This window comes from Orbicella franksi, chromosome 8 (assembly GCF_964199315.1).
Source record: "Orbicella franksi chromosome 8, jaOrbFran1.1, whole genome shotgun sequence".
Lineage (NCBI taxonomy): Eukaryota > Metazoa > Cnidaria > Anthozoa > Scleractinia > Merulinidae > Orbicella > Orbicella franksi.
In genome coordinates, this window is record NC_138152.1 from 882,694 (window position 1) to 906,391 (window position 23,698).

At 37.3% G+C, this 23,698-nt stretch overlaps 2 protein-coding genes and 2 long non-coding RNA genes across 5 annotated transcripts in view; 2 read left to right on the plus strand and 2 right to left on the minus strand.

Moving 5' to 3' along the window:
• LOC145496232 (uncharacterized) overlaps positions 1-23,698 on the plus strand; it is a 448,310-nt gene that overhangs the window by 283,659 nt on the left and 140,953 nt on the right. The window lies entirely within an intron of this gene.
• The window catches only part of LOC145496256 (uncharacterized), a 192,459-nt gene that overhangs the window by 132,589 nt on the left and 36,172 nt on the right, over positions 1-23,698 (plus strand). The gene's annotated exons all lie outside the window — the stretch shown is intronic.
• LOC145496263 (uncharacterized) overlaps positions 1-23,698 on the minus strand; it is a 427,898-nt gene that overhangs the window by 124,425 nt on the left and 279,775 nt on the right. The window lies entirely within an intron of this gene.
• Positions 4,918-19,887, minus strand: LOC145494971 (uncharacterized). 2 transcript variants are annotated; one of them, XR_014050351.1, is made up of 4 exons: positions 19,471-19,887; positions 18,648-18,794; positions 17,932-18,151; positions 4,918-5,456 (listed from the first exon to the last, which is right to left on the minus strand). It is a non-coding gene; the product is annotated as an uncharacterized LOC145494971 (long non-coding RNA). The 2 variants fall into 2 exon arrangements; XR_014050350.1 differs by lacking the exon at positions 4,918-5,456 and having other exon boundaries at positions 13,405-18,151.

The window sequence follows — 23,698 nt, forward strand, 5'->3', positions numbered from 1 at the left end:
TGGTCTTCTGTTTACCTTCTCCACCACATCCCCAACACAATGTGATGTTGATCCAGCTCAAGTAGCCCACTATTCTAACATTACTTTGGGGGCAGAAGGGCTCGGAAAATTCAATAATGACTTCTCACTTGAACTAATAGCTAATAGCAGGTATTAAAAGCAAAAACAAGGAGTATTTTGAAGATATGCTTCTAACCAACTTCTCTGCACAGGAAATTGAAGCATGTCATGGCTTCCTACAAAACATAAATAGCACCTTAGCTGACGGATCTGTTGGAAAATTGACACAACAAATTTTCCCAGGAAGAGGTAGGTTCTAGGAACATTGAAAAAACTTTATGAGGGGGTGGCATCCACACCCCGCTCTTTGTACGTTCGAAGGTTAATAAGTTATCTTGAGGTAAGTAAGATATGTAATGGAGCAACTTCAGAATACATGAATATCTCAACGAAACAAGACTGGATGAGCCAGCAAAAGTCAAAAAATAGGTCTGATGAATTACTTTCGAACTTTCTAAAGCATCTGGAGTCAAACTAGGGCATTTCCTGGTCATTTCGCGCATTTTGTGCCAATATGACTGAATTTTTTAAAAACCGTCTAAAGACCTTGCACCAAAACAGCCATATGCTCGTTCATTTCACTCCAAAAAGTCTTAAAGTCACTCTGAGGAAGGAGAAGAAAATAGAGAGAGGAGAGCAAGAACAGGAAGATAACAGAGCGGTGGAAAAAAAAAGATTGGCATTCCTTTTAATTTTTATGTCGTCTACTTTGGAGAGAAAAAACGTTTCATTTCTTCAACAGAAAAAATATGACCAAATATGATGACGGCAAACACGACAAAGACGACAATGAAGAATGGCTTGCTTTTTATAACTCAGGCTTTCCCATAAAAATTCAATTGCTTTTAGTTAGCCCAAGTAATTAACCTGTTTAACCGTGTGTAGGCTGCAGCTGCAAAGTTCCATTTACCTCAGTTGAATATGATGGGCCCGCAATTGCAAGCAGGCGCTAATTTTCCAACCTTCTCATGTAGAAGATGCTTATGTAAAACTGGGAAGGCCGCAACGGGGGGTATCCTAACATGAAATATTTCGAACCAAACTTTTAATTTGACTTTGTGAGACCTATTAATCTGATTTGTTTGTAGATACTGATTTTAACTGCACTGCATATTGATAAAGGTACAAAACTACCGCAAAAATGTTTTATTTTTGAAATAAACTTTTACACTTTTGTCAAACAATCTGCTCTGTGAAATTGCCAACATGTGGTCTTCTGTTTACCTTCTCCACCACATCCCCAACACAATGTGATGTTGATCCAGCTCAAGTAGCCCACTATTCTAACATTACTTTGGGGGGAGAAGGGCTCGGAAAATTCAATAATGACTTCTCACTTGAATGTGTCCTAAGCACTTTTGGACAAGATGGAAGGTTTCAGGAGATTTTCTGAAAATACTAAGACAAGTTAACAGAGCAAATCCACATGGCAATATGGTTCACAAAAAAGTGGCAGCTAATTAGAAAGCCCCGTCACCAAGTGACACCAGACTCATCCTCCCTCACTTGTAATGAGGACCTAGTGTTGTATTTACGTACCAAGCAATACCATTTAAACCCCATTTGCAAGGATTCCTTTTGTTATCATTATCATTTCTCTTTTTTTACAGTTTTCTATATTTCTATTAGTACAATGGTTAAATGTTATTATTATTTTTAATCTACTATTTCTTTAGCTTTTGCAATTTTATTTTTGCAGGGCCCCACTGAAAACCACATGTATGTGAAGTGGGCTCCCTGTTGAAAGATCTTTATTATTATTATTATTATTATTATATAATTGAGTTTTGAATCTTGTAGATGATATTGGAGTGGACGAACCAGAAAATCTGCAAGATCTAGAACAAACAAACTTGGAAGAGTTGCAAAACTAGCATAATCCTGATATTTAACATGCAATATTTTTTAAGACCTAATTGATCATCGCAGTTATATACACAACAAAAAGCAGCTGTGAAACTGTTAAGCTGTGTATATAACTGCAATAATCGATCATGCATCATATATTTCTCCACCGTTCAAATATATCATCTGTCACAAGTTTGGCTGTAAACATATTTTTATCATACATTTATTATACTCTGCATTAGAAGAAATTCAATTTCAATACCCATGCATTTGAAGCTTGCATCATTCCTCCTCTATGAATCAACTCCTGCAACCGCAAGCCAGCAAGCCATTTAACAACCACACAAAGCTTATTGAATGTCAGTATAAACAGAAGTGGTATCACAACCGCACCGCAAAAGATCTCAAGCCCCTCAAGAAGGGTGACACTGTGCGCACGAAACCACTGTGTCCTGGTGAGAAAGAGTGGCGCAAAGTATTGGTGGTCGACAAACATGACCAATGATCATACACCGTGGCGACATCAGATGGTCAGAGATACCGCCGTAACCATATGCACCTGAGAAAGACCCAAGAGCCACCACTGATAATTCAGCAGGACCACTGGTCACCACCGCCAAACAATCCTATGTTGCACAAGCCAGCTGAAAACCCTGAAACACCAATAACAAGCACCCCACCACTGAGGCTACCAAACAAATCAAGCTAACACAAGCTGCTGGAGGTCAACAGGAACCCCCCACCAGCAACGGTGGGCCCTTGACGTGTTCGAAGGCCACCAGAACGGTTAAAAGACTATGTTTGCTATTAAACAATGCATGGTGTCGAGCTTCTAGCTGAATTTTTTCATTCAGTCGATTTCATTGTTTGTTTCAGTTTTCTTTTCTTTTCAATCAGGAAAGGATGTTAGAATGTGTTATCAGTAGCTTGCTTATTTCAAAGGTCACGCGTCACTTGATTGTAATACAAGTATAATGATTGCATGACCCTTCAGTTGCAATTTCTGCATCATTCTCAAAGGGTGCTATATCATGATAGCTACATTAAACCTTTGGTGTGTCTCCTGAAGAGCAGTTTGTGTCTCCTGGTAGCAGACAAAATAGCATGTGACAGAATTTATGCAACAAGAGCAGTTGTCAAGCTATTAAGCGTTTTTCATTTTTTGACATCCCTTGCTCTTTTTTTGAGATTTTTATAGTTGGTGCGATATCTCGTGATTTTTAACGACTTAACTAATTGTAGATGTGTAGATGTAGATGTGTATATGACTGCAATGATCAATCACTTCTTCATATATTTCTCTACAGTTCAAATATGTCATCTTTTAAGTTTGCTTGTATATAACTTTTAATCTGCATTAGAATTCATTTTCAACCCCCCATGCATTTGAAGCTTACATCATTTCTTATACCCGTTAGTGTCTTGACAAGAGCATCTTGAGACTAATTAATATTACACTCCCTTATTATATGCCTTTTTTTTGGCCTGTTTTGTGGCTAATGGTTTAACCCCATTAAGGCTGTCTTGCATTTGTGGTCTAAATTTCTATTAAAAATTAAACAAGGTATCAACAAACATTTAAGTTGAGTTCTCTTGTGATCAGAAACATCTACCTTCTCACAACCTGCACTTCTCGTTGCACATTTTATGGTAAAAGCTGCACCTAGCATATAGCAAATTCTCATTGTGTAGGGATAGTTAATTTAGTTCTTAGGCGAAAAATGGTTATACTAAATTAGCAATATAAAATGGAGACAGCTTAATGAAATGAGCCGAGGCTGGAACAAACTGGGCACCAATTTCCTCAGTCTAATTTTCAAACGAAACACATGAGCACCTCATTTATCAAATGTCTCTCACATTTACTTACCTAGATGTTTAACATGGTGTAGCTTAGTAGCAATATTTAAAAATGTCATATCCACCACCTATAGGTAGCATCATACAGGTACAGCTGTAGTTTAATATGCCAAGCTTTTTGATCAATCATAATATTAAATTATCGAATGTTTCCCTCTGGAAGTTATACTCATTTGTAAAATTACTTTCACAATGTGCTATTTATACCTGCAAAAAGCATTCCACGCAAGTTAAAGACAGAGTTCCCTTTTTTTTTGTACTTACATGGATTTTATAATTTAGTAGATAACACAGAAGAACCTGGCATTTCAAGAGTGGGATTACCAGAGTTTGTACTCTTTTGAGCTGTCCAAATTCCATGACTTTCCATGACTTTTTCCAGGACATTTTCAAGTTTGCCATGACTTTCAAGGACCAACAATTAAATTCCATTCCTTTCCAGGCCTGGAAAATGAAATTCCTAAATTACATGACTTTCCAGGTTTTCCATGACCTGTACAAACCCTGGATTACAGTCTAGTAAATCAAAGTAATCTCTTGGGTCTGGTTAAAGACTAGTGTAATCCTGATGTTTAATATATACCTTTTTCCTGGGGGGAACTCCAATATGAAAAGGTCACGGATGCTTGTCATCTCATAAGCCATTGCTACTTGACAATATTATTATTGCCGAAGGCTAAGTGAACATGTTAAACTTAATTACTTGTTTGGAGGGAAGCAGATTTGTTTTCCCAAGAATCTCAATGATCCCCAAGACGAAAACAAACATTGAGATTGGAGGAAAAGAAAACTAACTGTTTCCCTAGAGACTAGTAACTCTATAAACAATGGACAAATTTGCCAAAGAACTTCCAGTATCAACACTCTGGAACAGTGAACTGTTTTGCCAAAGTTACCAGTGTAGTGCTTCAATGCGATGTCTTCAGTTATATAATTTGGATCATGTCTACAGAAGGCATCTGGGGTCGAGGGTTGAGCAATACCCTCGATCGACACTTGATCAACATCTTCCTTCAAAGTGATATGTGGGACATGGGGCTCACTAGTATGTCAACTTGATTAAAAGATCACCCTACTTTTTTCATGAAGTGCAATCATCTAGGACATATGTGTTTCACATTGACGGTTTCTCCAACATTCCATGCCAGTTTAAGACAGAGTGCTTTCTTCTTCATTAATTCCCAGATTTTTTTTTTATTTTATAGCTCATTTTAAACAAGATGACATTGCATTATGATCAGTTTAAAAACTAGCAGATTGAAACAGGTCAGTTTAAAGACTGGCACAACCCTGATGTTTAACATATACTTTTTTCTGGGGGGACTCCCATATGGAAAGGTTGGGGCTGCTAGTTGCGTTGCGAGCCATTAATACTTAACAATTAATACTCAAAGGCAAAGTGAACATTATATACTTAATTACTGGTCAAAACAGAAGCAGTTTTGTTTTCTGGAGAATCTTGCATTTCCCAAAAAAGGCAAGAAAGATGGAAACTCTAAAAAAACGGTTGTTTGCCATAAGTTTTCCAGTTACCTGTCTGCTTCTATGTGTTAAATGCATAAGAATGTTGCTTGGCAAAAAGATTATCAAGTAACAAGTGGTGATTGTCAGATTTTGTAGAAGATGAACATAGCACCTTCCTATCTTTTCCAGTGGAACAGATCTGCATGAATGCTTTATTAGAACCTCTAAAAGAACAAAAAAATGTAAATAAGGTAGCTCTGAATCCCACTAACTTTCACCTAGCATTGCCAACTACTGTGCCTTTCAATTACAGGCAAACTGTAAACAATCAATGTTTTCATGTCTTGTTTCCATTAGGCACCTTAGCAAACTTCTCAGGAAAAAGAAATTCAAAACGCCAAGTTTGTGGACTGTGATTAGTAGATTTAATTTTCTTCAAGGTTGGTTAGTTATGGTCATAATCATGATTGATGACAGCCAAAAACGCAATCAATCGTTAAGTTTCGTGCTTCAGAGTTCGCATGTTATTGAATGGTGCAATAAGTTACAGGCTTCAAAAAGTCTGCCAAAACCAGGGGTCTTTGACCTGTATGGACGCACAGTGGTAATGTATTGTGTCAAAGGGAGCTCAACTTTCCCATTGTTGAAACCTGTGCAGAAGAAGAGATGGAGAAACCAATGCTCAAGCAAGGTCACATTTGCAGCCACACCACTCAACGTCATAAAACAGGCATGTGGTGTGAGACGAAATTGGATAAGGCCATAGAGAAGGGTTATGTCATCCTCAAAATCCACAGAGTGTGACATTTTCCGCAGACCAAAATGGTATTGTTCAAATCGTACATCAAGACCTGGCTCAAAATCAAGGAGGAAGCCAGCGGTTGGCCAAGCCATGTTGGAAATGATCCTATGAACCAAAGCAACATTTAAATGCATACAAAGCAAGAGAGGGCATCAAGCTAGACCTTGCCAAAATTCCACTTTGTAGATAACAGAGAAGACAACAACATGAAGGAGATTGATCTAAGTCAGTTTAAAGACTAGCATAACCCTGATGTATAACCTGCAGGCATCATTTGGGAAAAAAAACTACAGTTCATACCTATTTGTGTACTAACTTCGCAAAGTCAGTAGAATTGGCTCCCAACATGACGCCAAAGAAAACAACCTTGCAATACAGGAGCCTTTTTTAATTTGCATTGGATAGTGGTAAACTTCAGATGAAAAGTGCAATGACAATACCTACAAAAGACTTCCACATCTTAAAAAAAGAACCACAAAATCATGCACCATGTGACCATTGCAGTCACAGTCTAAAATTTTGTGATGAAGTAGTTTCTTTTGTCACACTGGTCGAGAAGGAGTCTTGTACAAACTTAACAAGCGTTAGGCCATATCATCAACTCTGTCAATACCCCACAGCAGTTTATAGTAGGACTGATCAAAATCAACGACATGAATTTTAAATGGAAAGAATGTTGATGTTCTCAAAGTCACTGATACCCTTAGGACTCAAAGCAGTCACCTTTCTGAGGATGTACATGTAAAAATAATTGAATGTACTTTCACAATCCAAAGGAAGAAAAGTACAAAAAAAGATTTTTTTGCACTCTTTACCCAGAATATCACACTAAGCAACATCACTATAATACTGTAACAATATTCATTTTATATGTTCCTTTTCATAACAAATTACCTTAATTTGATTGCATTACATCAGGATATCACAGTTAGACCTTTTCTTATGAAATGGAAGTAAAGATATCAGTATGGCAACATTTCGCTTATGACATTATTGTAACTATATTAGTTTATGATTAATTTCCAGCAAGTTTAATATTTTTTACTATTTTTTACCGTGGATCTCCACTATTGCATATGAGGGTTATTCCTTAATATCTTAAAATTTATAATACAGCATTCTAACCGGTCGCCTATTCTTTCATCATTGTGATGGAAATCCACACTTTTTACATCATTTTGTTTTTTGTTAATTTTGTTACATTATAAAACTGATTCTCTCACATACCCATCTTAAAATTTAACCCTATAACTGGTGTTAGTATGATGAAAGACAATGAAGAACTGGGACTAGAAGGGTCACTCTCAGAATGTCAATTGAGGTCCCTGTGGGCCCTAAATGGGAATTGTTGATAATTAAACGACTGTTCCTCTGCAAAACCCTTTGTTACTCAGTATTCAAAACTTTCTTTAGCTTTTGGCTTTTTTCCTGAGGACATTCAATTGAAAATGTTTGTCAATCTCAAGTTCACCTTTGAAAGGAAGACGGAAATGCACAGAAGTGAAAGGGATTTTCAATTCCTGCCAGCTTGTGTATTGCAGCAGCATCACACTGATGAGCATGTTTAAAACCAAACCATTTCCTTAGCAAGCAAATGAGAGAACAACTTAGTTTTTACCTGGGGTCATCAAATGACATTACACTCAACCCCAGAAATCCATGGTGCTTTGCACAAGATTTCATCACCAAGTGCTGGAGAAAATTAATTAAAAAAATACCTGCCAGCCCTAACACCTGAACAAAAACAGGTCAGGGAGAAATGTAATGTTCAAGAGGTTTTCCTGGTACTTACAGGAAGGTCATAGTGCTGCGTGTCAAGATAGCAGATAAGGATTACCTGCAGCCAATCACAATGTTAAGATATAAGCCAACCTTTCTCCTGACCATTCCCTAGTCTCCTTCCCACCATCTTCTTTACCGTTGCACGATATACCCAAACAACTGAAATAAACACTTTCCTTCAGCATTTGACACACAATTTCAACAAGCTTCCACTAACACTTTTCTTGATCAAAAAATTAACCAGAAATTTGAACCACCATTTTATTTGAGTTATTTGAACTAACAGTTCAATGAAATGACCATGATGACTACTGCAACAATATAGCTTGTTCTGATGCTTTCAGCCATTTCTTTCAGTCAGTGCATGGTCATCAAAATGACAGTGTTGTAGCTAATGGCCTCACTTCTTCTTTACTATTAGTGACAGAAAACACCCTGTCAAAAATTTAAGTCTCGCCGACAATTTTGCCACCTTATTAAGATATATAAACATTAACAAAGCAACAGGCCCTCATAACTTACACCAAACATCATCTTGAAGAAATTTGCTGATGTCCTGGCCCCATCTTGAACAGCTTGTATTAATTTTGGCTCGCAAAATGGTCTCCATCCTACTCAGAGGAAATGTGCTAATTTGGCTCCAGGTCACCAGCAAAATGATAACGATCAGTAATTATTGGTCCATTTTGCCTTTACCAGTAGTATCCAAAACCCAGGAACAGCGTGCTGCCGCCCGTCTAGTACCTTTCATTAGAGATTCTATTTATTGACTTCAACATGCTTTTCAGTCTAGCAAGTCTTGTTCATAACAGTGTTTCATGAGCAAGTGGCAAAGAACATCCAGTTTGACTTCAAAAAGAGTTGATGGAATTCTGCGAGTCAGATAGATTGAACAAGGCTGCCTCATTTTCAAGACAGTATTCCAAAATGAAGCTACATTGTAAGTTTAACACATTGAACCATGCCGCCCTTGCTTCCACCTGCAATTGAGACCTTGTGTCAGAGCTGTATGCAGCCCAACACCATTTCCTCAGAACCCTTAAACAGACTAAGGATGAACAGCAATCACTCTAAAGTCACCCTGGAGTGGTTGCATTGGCAGGAACAGTGTTTTCCAAGGTTCCCAAGTCAATCCCATCTCACTCGACATGCAGCCAATGAGGGTGAATACAGCATCCCCCAACAGTCGATACAAGGCAGACAGCTACAACAAACTCACCAACACCATCTATGAGTTCCACAGTTGTTTCTGGCATGGTTGCCCAACCTGCCAACCAAACTGTAGTGAAAACAGCTGACACCTGGAGAATCATTCAGTGAACAAAGTTTACTGCTGTTCTCAGAAGAAAATGAGGTACCTGAGGGACAAAACACTATAATGTTGTCGAAATTTGGGAATGTCAGTGAAAGCAAATGAAAAAGGACAGAGGAGATCCAGACCTTTGTGGACACTCAACTTTGTAGACCCCTTAGAGCCAAGAGATGCCTTCTGCAGTGGACACACCAACACCATCATGCTTTACCAGCTGGCTGATGTTGACAATGGGGAACAGCTGAGGTACTACAACTTCACATCATTGTATCCCTACGTGAACAAGAATACGAAGTACCACATAGAACACAAGACAGTGTACGGATATCGCCAAGTTCTTGGGCATCGCCAAATGTACCATCCTGTGATACCACTCTGACAAGACAGCAACTTGACCTTCCCTCTGTGTGCCACCTCTGAAGAAGAAGGGATAGAGAAACCCATGCTCAAGGGAAGTCACATTTGCAGTCACACCACTCAACAACGTCGGATAACAGGCAGGTGGTGTTGACCAGAATTGGATAAGGATGTTGTATGTGATACTCGAAATCCAACCATGCATCAACACCTGGCTCAAAATCAAGGAGGAAGCCATCGGTTGGCCAAGCCATGTTGGAAATGATCCCATCAAGCAATTTAACAGCAACAGTAAAATGCTTACAAAGCCAGAGAGGGCATCTAGCTAGACCCTGCCAAAATTTCATTTTGTAGATAACAGAAAGGACAACAACATCATAGAGGAGATTGAACTAAGTCAGTTTAAAGACTGGCATAACCCTAACATTTAACATATCATTTTTTTATCACACATTTGTTATTATCTCAAATAGGAGATATTTAATCAAAGCCATATGTGTTTGAACCTGCAGGCATCGTTTGGAAAAACAACACTCCATACCTATTCGTATACTAACTTGGTAAAGTCAATGGAATTACGACAAGATGCCAAACCTCAAAATACAGGAGCCTTTGGATTGAGTATTAGTAAACTTAAGATGAAAAGTGCAATGATGATAACTGCAAAAGACTTCCATGTCTTAAGAAGAGAATCACAAAATCCTGCACCAGTGACCATTGTAGTCACGATCTTATGTTTGCAACAAAGTAGTACTTTCTTTTGTCACACTGGTTGTAAGACAGTGTTCACTTTAGCATTTGTTAGTGGACACCTCACAGCAACATACATGTACATGTAAGGGAAATAGCCTTTATCCCACCAAAAAAAAGTACAAAGTAAGGAACAAAGTATTATTCACAACTCTGCAACAGTGGCAACATAGGCTTAAGAACATCATTGAGATGTCAAACACAGCATCTTCTTATCATGTAGCACCATCATAAATATTTCAGAATGCAGTGACTAACCCATGAAAAAAGTACCTTAATTTTTAACTTAAATGATGAAACAACTCTTGCTGCGTGACAAAAATAACTTATGGCCAGGAAACAAATGCAGTTATTTAGCCAAGCAATTTAAACTCGCGTAATCTAATAACCAAGTAGCCCTGACTAGGAATCCAACATCCCACAAAACAATAACACTGTATTTACAGACATTTTTAGGCAGCGTCACTGGAATTTTGCCACTGATTTAATGGTTACAACTAAATTTATAGGAGTAAGCATATTTTGACAATTCAAGATGTGAATATTGACATGAAACAGGGATGCCAAATTTCTGAAAAAGAGAATAAGGAACAGAAACTATCAGCTTTCTTTGCATGCTGCTGTGGTTATCATTTGGCTCACATGTCTCACTTAGTACACAATAATGAACAGCTTTTACGTACAACTTGATCACAGTGAGGCAGTGCTATTTAAGTTGTTCACTACATGTAGCTTTTTGCCACTTCTTTTTTTCTAATCTGCTTTTGGTTTAGATATACATTAACTGCTACATGTAAATTATTTGTTTTATTTGCAGAATTTACAATAGAAAAGTTGAGTAGTTACTCTGTAGATTGTCAAAAAAGATAGGATGTCATGATTTGTGAGTCAGGATTGTAGTCGCATACAGACTACATTCGTTCAAACATAATTTTGCATTCAATGGGATGCATGTGCCACCAAATAACCATATGACATCAAACATAAAAATATCAAAATAGCTTTTTGTAAAGGCTTAATAAGATTTTCCTTGAGATTGCAAGTAGAGTGCAATTACATAGAAAAAATTTGTTACTGAAACAGAAAATGCCAGAGATGAAGTGCCTGACCCTAATCAGGCTCATGCTTGACTGTGGTCCCTTAATTAAAGGTTACAAAAGAATTCATGAAAGTCAACCCAACTCCATTGATTTAAGAGTCCAGACACACCAAACTTCTGAAAAGGAGACAAACAAACAGGAAACACCACCAAATACTGGAAAATAATCTTTAGCAAACTGTGAGGACACAAAACAATGAGAAGTTGTCTGAAGGCAGCAAGACAGTAAACCACACCAACAAAACCAGTAGTCTGGTGATAGCTTGGTTTCAGTATTCTACTGTACCAGCAAGACAAGAGATGCAATGGATACAGAAATGGAGAGCTTTTTAGTCAAATGGGTGAGAGACCAATTCTATTTCAATGCAAATAGCACAGCACATCAAAGTTACTGCAATATTTTCAAGAGACAGGGTTAAAGACTTTCGTTTGTAGATATCACATTTAAATTGAAATTAGCTTCTATTATTTACAAGTAATTCTTTGTCATCTGTAGACTTTTAATACAGTCACATAATATTGTAACCATCCTTGAACTGAAGATGGAGTGATACATAATGAAGTATCCAAAACTGGTTTTCTATTAAAACTCAAATGTTTAAAATAAGTATTTGCAAAATAATTAGCAAGTAAAGTTTTGCTTTGATTTTACACACTACATTGTATACATGTATTAAACCAGCACAGTTTCCTTGCAACAAGAATTGTCATTTCCAAAGTGGCATCACTACCACACTTACACCTGCTTTCCAAGATTCTTTATCGACTTGACAAAACTGTAACAACCCTGCCAGAAGGCAACTTGAACAGACAACAATATTAATGTCCTGTGTGTAGGACTGAGCCTCAGTCCTTGGTGGACATGCGAAGGAGTGCAAAGTACCGCAGAAGAAGGTAAAACTTCTGGCCTCAGTTGTTCGAAGGCTGGATAATGGGTAATAGTGAACAAGGGCTCCCATTTTCCACTGTTGGTAGCCTGTCGGTAAACTGTTGGCCCACAGGTTACTGATTCATTACAGACACATTACCTTGTTCAACACCATGAATGAGTCGGAGAGGCTTTCCAGGCACTCCACATTCACAACAAGAAACTGGCAGCTGACTTAAAAAAAAAAAAATGAGAAATTGAGGAGCTGAACAGTGATGCCCAAGAACTTGCCAACCTCGTAAAAACCAATGAAAAAAAGTGATCAAAGATCTTAAGAAAACCCTGGTCGAGGCAAAAACCTGCGTCTTGGCAATGCAGGAGGAAATACGTAGTTTGCAGGCTACTAATGCAGCAGCAGTAGATTAGGAGCCTGGGGAGCAGACAGCCCACTGAGTCAGCACACACAGCTTTGAAAGCATCCATGAAAGCTACGGGAGAGTACTTGCCATCCTCCAAAAAACAACAGTGCAGTATAGCCAATGCCTTCCAGCAAGCAAGATGCCCCCACTGCACCATCAGGGATTTCATCGCGATTGTAAAGTTAAAGATCATCAATGCCACAGAGTACAAGCTTGTCACTCATGATCACACTGGTTCAGAGAAACAGTTAGAGCAGGCATGTCGTAAACATTTGCAACATTGTCTACCAATGATGACTGCCATGCGGAGGGAAAGGAAATTAATCTCTCTGACCTTTGATCCACGCTTCTCTGAGTAGGAATATCATCCTGTTCATAATAAAAAATGGCTCCTTTGGGAGGCACCCACTTTGCAAAAGAGAATGAACCAACAGATCAAATAGTTCTTAACAAATAAAGACTTTCTTAACAGGGTTTCAAAGGCCAGGCATTTAGGGTACTGGGAACTAGAAAAACTTTTTAATAAGGCAGATAAATGAAATTGAACCAGTTTGGGCAAGTTTCACTTACCAATGCAAAAATGGCATATTAACTACTGAAAGTACTGTGCACAGTATCTTTTTTAAATGACTTTTCCTTTTTTACAAATGCATCTAGTTGTAGAAGCGATAGGTAAGTCAATGTTTACGATCATTTCACTTTACGACCCACTTACAGGGTACCGACAGGTTGCCAACAGGTCGCGAACTGTCGGCTGACACTCGGCCAACACTTTGGCACTTTGGTAGATATTTGGATATGTTTTGCCAGGGAGAAATTACCACTCTTAGACATAACATTGGACAACTGTCATTCATCTCTTAAATAGTACTACATTGCATAAAAAGACCTTCACTGGTCTTCTATAGTTCATAAATTATTTCAGCTTCGCCCATACAGTATGTCTTACAAACCAGGATTAGTGGACAGAGTTTGTAAGACTAACAACACTTGGATTGGTTTTCCTTGTGACAAAATCATACATTCATGTACATGTACATGTACCTAGTCTGTTAATCTACAATCAATTGTGCAAATACATGACGTGCAGACTTGCCCACTCAAATCAGATAACACTTCAACACACTTATACAAAATCCCTTATGTTGGCCATTCTTATCAAGTTGTGGAGATTATATCAACCAACAACTTCTCAGAGTTTTTCACCTTGATTTTTCAAGCAAGATAAAAGAGACTGTGAATCCTCATGATCCTTTTGGTTTGCATCTTTGTTGGCTCAGGAAGCACTTTTAACCGTCTCTCTCTCTCTCTCTCTCTCTCTCTCTATATATATATATATATGGGAAAATTGAACTCTAAACCAACAACTGAGGTACTTTTCATTTATCCCTTTCTTTTGACTTTCTTTAGCTGTTGCTGTTTTCTTTTTGTTTGTTGCTGTTAGTGGTTTTGACTCTGTTTAAAGTACTATTGCTCTTCTTAATTTCCAGTGTATTTTAAATGTTCAAACTGTTAACATAAATTTTATGGCATAATTCTATAATATAATTATACACTCAGTGAAAATTCAAATGCGCAACAGTTGAACATTGACAAATGAAGATGAAATGGGAAATTCAAAGCATGTTTTAGCTTATTGAAAAATGTTGTTTGCATTTTAGAAAATAACTGTAAGTTACAGTATTCTGCTGTTTAACTATTTAAATTTTAAATTATAGGATTATAACCTAAGGGTTATAAAGTGTTATAAACTGTGCAGATTAACTGAAACAAGACGATCTAAGATCATATGTCGGGCTGTAGCTAGACATGCTACCACGAGTGTTGATCATTTGCAGTGCGCAGCGATTCTAAAAATAGTATGCACAGATGCACGTCTCAAAGAATTATCATGAAACGGTAATCATCATGAAAACATTGCTTATTTTAACTGACTGATAGATGAAAGTGAAAGCTACAGTAGTCGTAGTGAAGTTGATTTGAGTTGTGACGTCACTTATGTGTTTGACGATATTCGGGTCATTGTCTTCTTCTCTCACACTGTTCACTACAGTTACTTCATGTGTACTAATCTGCCCTCCTCTGAGTTCATAATTGTCACCGAGTGAGTGTTTATAATAGTCTGAAAACACTGTACTAAGTTTTCAATGGATGGTACTTCTCATAGTGCACATGTACCCGAGGGATGGCTTCTACCGTATTCATCTCTTGCATGAGAATCAAATATCTTATAACTCCCATTATCAGTATGATTATAGACACTCACACCGATATATTCTATTGTCAGAATAAATGAAGAATATTTTTGTGACAAGAGTGATTCAAAAGCCCTGTCTTCAGACATAATGTACTGATATCCCCCAATTACTGAATCACAAATGATGTAGATTACTCGTGCAGCTTTCACTGTAATTAATTAAGCTAGTAAATTACATGTATTTTTCTCAGACATAGTGATCTCCAATCATTGATGATAATTCCATTTGCATAGAATACACCTGCCCTGTACATTGTGACAGTATTGAATACAATAATTGATTTAGCATCTTTATAATTTGTACCAGGTCATTACAGCTATGTTCTCCCTTTATCTTATTATAAATCAAAGCACTCAAACTCATAGCAACACATTGTTTTCCAGCATCTTCACCAAAGTACATAATATCACCTTGATCATATGGTGCCTAAAAACAATTAGATTAAGAGCTGGAGATTTCTACAAGGTGACAGAAATGAGATGATCAACTATCTCCTTATAGAAATCAACAGCAAATAATCTAATTGTTTTAGTAGAATTCTGACTGAAATTTCCTTCAAATAACGATTCCAAAATTTTTATTTCTGGTGTTAGTATTAGACTTCATGCTTTAGAGAATTCACACGGACTGAATTAATTGTCAATTTGACATTTGCAGTTGTGTAAGCGCACTTATCAGTTTCTTTAAAAATTCTGAGCTTTTTCAATCTAAGGAACCGTAAAAGCCCTGCTTTCAATTTTCTAAGGAATTTCGTTTATTTGTTTGTTTCTAAATGTTCTTTCAAAACTTCTGAGAAACAAGGAAACATTGCAGTTTTGTAGACCACACCAAGCTACTGCACACTAATGGCTGACAGTGTGCAATGGCTCAGCTAATCAGATTGCAGCATTTGCATTAGTATACTAGTAGAATTCTACTAATGATTGTTAGAGTAGGATCGATACTGTGTATAAGATTTGTTTCAACGTCACCACACAGAGCAGCACAATGACCTACATGTATGTGGCTTCCATTCTTGTACACATTTGATGATGTATTACAGCTATACAAAGATAGATACATGTATTCACCCAAAGACTCTCTAAAGGGAACTTGAAAAGCAAATACTTAAAGCTCAAAATCTGATGCCGCTGACGACATTGCCACTTAAAAAGTTCATATTCAGAAATGCTGTGTTAGACACATTCTAATTGGCTATAAATAGCACTTTGCAAACTGCCAGCTTCTATTGTATAAACTCTCTCTGCTGGAAATTTTAAGAACAGACATTCCCATTGTAAACACATTGAACATCATGCACATGCTTTTCATGTTCATTTATGCAAAGAATCTGCAGGCATGTTTTACAAGTGAATTTATCAACTCTCTTTGTGTACCGTGGGGACATCAAATGCCATGCAGATTTCTTTAAAATTTTCCAGGTCAGACTAACCCACTACGGATTTCTTTTACCGATATAGTATTATATTTTGATTAATAAATATTTTGGTGAGCTAAAAAATCAGAGCATTTGAATAAGCCTTGACAGCCAGGGATGCATAAAAGTACTTACATATTTTAAAGGCTATCAAATTTGATTTGAAATACATTGGAAGAAGTTACTAGTTGTACATCAGTTCTATCCACATCTCGTCAGTTACCAATAGCAAGTCCTGGTAACGTAAATGAAATCAAATGTGATCGAGTTGTTTTGAATAGCAAAATTCAATTATCCACATGTAAATAATATTTTGTCTGAAATCTGTTACGATTTGTTCGCAATGTAAACACAATTCATCATTAATTAAGGTCATTCCACTGAAATAGAACCTGCACTGAGATTTTTGTAAAACTTTGCCTGTTGATTGTTTATATTGTAGGAACTTAAAATTTGAAATAAAAATTACGGGTCCCCATGTTCATTTAGGAGCAACAGCACCTTGTTTATACCCATATAAATCCTTATAATAGCACCATGATACTAGTCACGATTGCTTGCTAAATTTACGTTTCCGACGATTGCTTTTTGTTCTACACTGAGAATATTTATTTCACACAGAGAAATTTATTACTCAACTCAAAACAACAGAAAAAAATGATAGGTCACCATACTCGTTTGCGAGAAAATGACAATTTACCTCTATGGCAAGGTCCAGTTGTAAAGAACAAGCCACCATTTTTTAATGTGCGCGCGCTAATCGTGTGAAATTATGCGCGGTAGGGATGCGCAATGCAATACTGGGGAATGACCTTAAGGACAATTTTTTTCTTTCACATTATTTTAGGAATTAATTCCCAAAATAATGTATAATAGTGATGATGTGCTGTAATTCAACTACAGTTGCCAATGAAAACAGTCCTACAGTAAACAATGAAGCTGCAATTCTACTGCTTTGTAGAGTACAACCAGGTGAGAAAACACGACACATGATATGGATAAACATGCTTACATTGTCAACTTCCTTCAGCTTGGTTTAAGCATGTAAAAGTTGTATACATGTACGCTTTTGTTCTTCTATCCAACTATTCAATTCTATGCTTAACAATACTGTACATTTACAGTTTTCACAAAAATCACAGATGCCAATACAGAATGCTATTAATGAAAGATGTCAATTTAACTTTGCATTGTAAAGTTGCTGCATATTTCAAAAGAAGACTGTTTAAAAGGCTACAAGCATGAAGTACAGTTTGGTAATCAACATTCATTCCACTCATTTGATGAGCTCTAACTTCATGAGATCCACAATGGAAAAGAAGTAAACAAGAAATTTTTTTGTCCATTTTGGGCATTTTCTCCATCATTCAGATTGCAAAAATAGTTGTCATTAAATTGTTTTGAACCATATTCTTTGACTTGCCATGTAAGGAATATTAAAATACAAAATACACAGGCCTGTAATGTTCAGATGGCTAGCATCCGCAAAAATAAGTTTTTGTAATATTGGCAGGTCGAAAACAGCAATGAAATCTGACCTCTACATCCTGAATACAATCAAAAGCTAGCTCATGGCTGCCATTGCACCCTACAGCTTACTCAGCTATAATTAAGTAAACACGAGCAGTCACTTACCAAGATTAAGGTATATGATTGCCATCCACAGCAATGCTGCTTTCGTGGTTAAATAATTGTTTCAAAAGGTGTTTTGTTTGATATAACATCAGAGCAACAGCTAACATCCGTCCTTGCTGGCAGCCTTAGCTGTAGCTAATGAGCAATGTGTCATCTGTTTATAACCACATGGGCCGATATGAACTTTGGTTAATAAATTTAAACCAAATGTCCAAGGTTCCTGAAAATAGAGGACCACATAACTTTCCTAAGACACTTTGAATTCTGCATTTTACTTCTTTTTGGAAGTAGTCCAACAAGTAGTATTAAATAAACAGAAGTCGTTAGCAACCCCTCCTCTAGCTCCATAATTAAGAATTGTTACATGCATAGCGTGCATCTACTGAGCTATAGATGCATGCAGGAAGTTTGGAGAGCAACTCTAGCTTCTTGAGTGCCCTCCAAACTTCCCAAGTGCATCCTTATAGACATTATATAACCCAGCAGCAACACACTTGGGACAAAAACAGGTTTTATTCGGAAATGCCTATAATAATGTGCAATGAAGGAAAACCTAAGGATCCTATTGTCTGCGTAAAAATACACTTCAATGGTCTTATTCCAGCAAGAACATCTGGTTTTATCAAAAGTTGTTACTACATGTAAAAATAAAAATAGCTGCTGTTGAAAGCTAAATTATGCTGCAGCTTGTGTTAGGATAAATTTGGAAAACTCGCCTGTTCCGCTTCCTTTTGACGGTGAGTGCTCTTGCTTGCTGAGTTGCGGGCTAAGCCAAGTGAAAATTCTTCTCTCCTTTCTTCCATCGACTTTCGAAAAGTTTAGCAAACAGGAACTCGCAGCTGAACTTGACAGGAACTTTGCAGCTAAAATAAATAAGCAATAGAGAGGTTAAGCAGGACGTTTACGGCAAACGGCAACCGGCAAAAATGAACCTTTGGCCGTCTGTCTTCAACTGTCAGTACAGTAAAGTGAAAATATTTGTATTTGCGGTGAATAGTAGAAGACATTTTTCTATTTTTGTGTGATTTATTTAAAGATTACAAGAAAAGAATAAAAATCAGTGGTAATCTTTGCCGTTTGCCGTCTGCCGTAAACGTCATGCTTAAACCATCTAATAGCTTCCATTTGAAGCGACAGCATGCTCGGATATTTGTCCGCTCCAAGAAGCGAACAGATTTCCAAGAACATAGCTCAAACTTTTATCTCCATGCAGGGCTAGAAGTTTTTTACAAGGAGAAATTCCCAAAACTAAACGAGTAACACACATTCGCTTGCTACCGACGACCACGCTGAAAGTTTGAAGACCAGTTTAAAATACCCGCGCTGTTGCAATTCAACAAACACAGTCACACCCTGTTCACTGTTCACCTGCAGCTGAAAATACACGTCTCGGTTTGGATGGCTGGTGTCCTTATAATTAAAGTTTCAACATTAGGAGGTCGAAAAAAGCAGCGAAAACTGATCTCTCCGTCCTTAATACACTCTAAAGCGAGCACATGGCTGACCTAATTATTATCAACTGTAACAAGTAAACCTTACCAACATTAAGGTGTATGCCATCCGTAGTGTCGTTGGTTTCTTGGTTAAATAATTGTTTCAGAAGGTCTTCTGTTTGATGTAACATCATAGAAGAGCAGCTAACATTAGCCTCTTCTAGCGGCGTTAGGTGGAGTTGCTGGCAGCAAGCTTGGTTGGCTGCGCGACACTACACTGATATAGCCTGTTCCAGTTATGTTACACGTAGTGTATGCCAAGCAATGTGTCCCCGAGTTAACCACGTGGGCCCCGCAACGGGAACGTCACTAAACAAAAGGTTTAATGAGGAGGACAATGCCTGTGTGCGTTTTAATTCCTGGTACATTTCTTTCGCGTCCTCTGCAAAACAACAACGTCAAATCACCAAATTCTGCGTTGTCTAGAGAACGTGAACCACAACGGCTAATTTTTCAAATTTATATTTCAAATTTATATTTCAAATTTATATTTCAAATTTATATTTCAAATTTATATTTCAAATTTATATTTCAAATTTATATTTCAAATTTACATTTCAAATTTATTGCTGTGGTTTAGTTTTACTTTTGTGATAGTTTTGACAGTGATAAACATAGTAAATGACTTTAGAGTACCGCGAGATTCATAGGTAAAATATAAATTCATTTTTTAATCGACGTTGTCCTCGGCGTCGCCGTCGTGGTTCCTTAAACTCCCTAATAAGTATAAAACTTTCAGGTAAAAAGCTGTTAAAATTGAGTCTTAACGTTTTCAATCTGTTTGTCAAACGGCGACGCCGAGGACAACGTCGATTTAAAAAATGAATTTATATTTCACCTATGAATCTCTGAATACTCTGATGATGATCAAACAGATCGAAAACGTTAAGACTCAATTTTAACAGCCTTTTACCTTACAGTTTTATATTTTACTTTTATCGGCGAAATGTATATATCCCTACTAAGTAGTCAAGACCTTTATTGAAGTGTCTATGTTTAGCCTAGATGGACTAATTGGGGACACCAGTAAAATAACAACACTAATCATAACAATTACAATTTCCTCAAATGTGATTGGTGCATAAACTACTGTATTTTGCTCTAATTAATCTGCAAAGTTGTAATCGGACAGTGTAACCGGACAGTTGGCTGTAATCGGACACCTGTAATCGGACAGTTGCATGAGCCGATCATTTTAAGTCCTCTCCACTAAATCCACCAATCACAACATTGATTACAATCACTATAGCAACCAATTCAAGAGAGTGACTTTGTAAAATTGTGGAGGTTTAGCCTCTGGTGACTGTTTTGAAAGAAACTTAACAGCCATTTTGCAAGCTATTCTCTATATTTTTAATTATGATACTTAAAAATGACTATTAAACGCTCTTTTTCAAATGAATTTTTGCTTTTGTGGGAAATTGTAATTGTTATGATTAATTGGTAACAGGACATCGTGTCCTCCAATTCAGTCTGTAATCACACTCGTGATTAACAAATCGGATTCCCGCTTCGCGGTCGTCCGATTTTGTTAATCACTCGTGTGATTACAGACCAAATTGGACTCCACTCAGTCCTATTACCATTATTAATTGACGTACGGAAATAAAAACTTAATGAGTAAGAGAGATCCTATATAGCTTATATACAAGATAAAATTGTAAAAATTAAAATAATTCGATTGGCTACAAAGATTACAGCAATTGCTGTTGTTAGTTAAAATGTCGGCAAGGCTCATTTTTCTTATTTTTGTTTTTTTTTTAGAAAACGAGTAAACTAGGCGAATCTCTTTGACTTTCGGTAAGGTTTTACCATAAGAATGGCCTGAGATATCTAATTAATACGAAGTCACTATTCCGCAGCGAGTGTGAAGAGCCTTTGCGGACAAACAGATCGGAAACGCAATCAGGTACTAGACCACGTTTGACTTTGCACATAAGTGCTGTTATATCCTGAAGCCGTCTACTATATAAAGAAGGTATATCAGCGCGTCTTAGTAGTTCTTCAAATGTACCGGGGTGAAGTTATATATCACCCTTCGGGCTCGTTCTTGTCTTCGTTCTTAGCTTTCTTTTTTCCGATGACTTGCAAAATTGCCAGGTTATATGGCAGTAAGTTAAATATAAGGCGGTATAAAAGATTTAATACAGTAGTAGCTTAGCCTTGCAGGGTATTAAGTTTCGAAGACGAGAGAACTCCAACTTTCTGGCCTGAACAGTCCATAAATCTAGAAGGAAGAAAATGTACCCGTTCATTTGAATGGATACCTCTCTCGTGGGTCTGTAAAATAATTCAACTCTACGACGTTTTTTAAAATTTTGTTATAGTTACAACCAATTGGTAACAGAACTCTTCGCGTCTTTCAATTCGGTATATAAGTAAGTCCAACTCGAACTCGAATCCAAACTCGATGGTTTGGGACACCCGTTATTAGTATATTGAGTGTCTTACATCGTGAAACTAAAACTTCAAAGGAGTGGTCATAAATGATGACGTCACATACAGGGGGCAGCCTCGATCACGTGTCTATATATATTTCCTGAGAGCGACAGTGCCCTATGTAATGCGTAGCACGTGGGCGTCAGGAACGATGCACACGATGGCTTTGAGGTGAGTATTTCTTTTCTTATCCTGTAAGACCCTATAACCTTGTTTCGAACGAGCATTTAGATTTCTTGGCGTAGATGTACACGTTCTTTATGATTCTTCTCTGTGCTCAACAGTTCTGAATAAGGAGGAATGCCATAAATTTGAAACTCGTGATGCACATGGTGAGTCCTTTCTATTTGTACATGTACTAAGCTTCTCGCAGAAGCAAACAGATTGTTTGGCGTGGATATTTTGACGTGGTTGTTCAGTCTTTGTGTAGTTGCTTCTAGTTTGTGTTCACCGGTTATTTAATCGTGGAGAATGAGCAATGAAACTCCATCAGAGCTACTAGAAAGCCTAAACAATTACAACAGCGACCCCGAGTAAAACGCCTGGTAAAAAAAAATGAATTTATATTTTACCTTGCAATTTCGCATTTGTCTAGATATGACAGTGCGCCTATTGGTCTCGGAACTTGTTCAAACTAAATACGTTACGTCAGCGTTCAACTCCAAGTGAAAATAAGAAAAATTAGCCGCCGTCGTTCTCCAAAATACGCAGAACTTACTCATTTTACGTTGTTGTTTTGCAGAGCACGGCAAAGAAATGTACAAAGATTTTTAACGCACGTGCAAGCCATTGTTCTACTCATTAAATCTTTTGTTTGGTGGCGTTCTCACCGTTGCCGTTGTCGTCTTTGCTGGCAACAAATTTCTAAGGGACACCCCTTAACTGGTGAGAAAGAATTTCCGCTTGTGTTGAAGTTTTCTTTTACCATTCAACGTGGCAGCGATATATTTTTCGATCTCGATTCTATCCTGCACTAATGAGATGGAGTCGATGAAAAAGAACATACTGTAGTCTTATTTAGCGCGTTGATATAAAAAAAAATATTTGCTTAGCATTATCGGGTGATTGAGGGTCAAACGGCGCGAACATGGACGAGTAATTCCAAATACATGTACCTCTGGTTAGGAGAGAAGTAAAATCGCATTATTTACGGTAGAATACCAAATTTGGAACTTATCCCAAAAAGAAGACGTTTGCAGGCAGCTGATAAGCAAATGACGTATGTTTTGACCATTAGAGGGTCAGAAAGGACAGGATGGGGAGGCAACGTTTTTCATTTTGTACATGTATAATATACTGTTCTTGGCTAAAATGTTGTGTATAATTTGTGCTGGAATATTGCCAATTTAACTTTTTTTGTGGCTTTGAACGGCAGACGATAAATTTTATTTAGATTATCTTTTGCAATACTCACGTAGGAGCCAAACCACCCCCCAAATGTTTCGTCAGTTCTTGGGTATTTCACATTATTTCGCATTACTTAAAAAGTATTGACTCTTTCTACACCAAACTTGGCAGATGAGCGGGAGACCTATTGCCAATTATATTTACGTGAAAAAATGTCGGTAAATGTCAAAGTTGTCACGTCACAGTGATAACGTCATGGTTTTTGCCACTTTTGAAGTTTTTAATATGCATATTTTTTACAATGTGTTCGAAAGAGCACATCAAGGGGAGTTGAAACCTGAAAAAATTTTGTCCATATCACAAAAATTAAATGAAATATGGCATTTTTAATCATGAAAAATTACTCTGCAAAATATGGGTTCCCCCCCTTGAGAAAAATCTCAAAATTGGAGCCGTAATTTTGTTCCAGCAAATGCAGCTATGTTGCA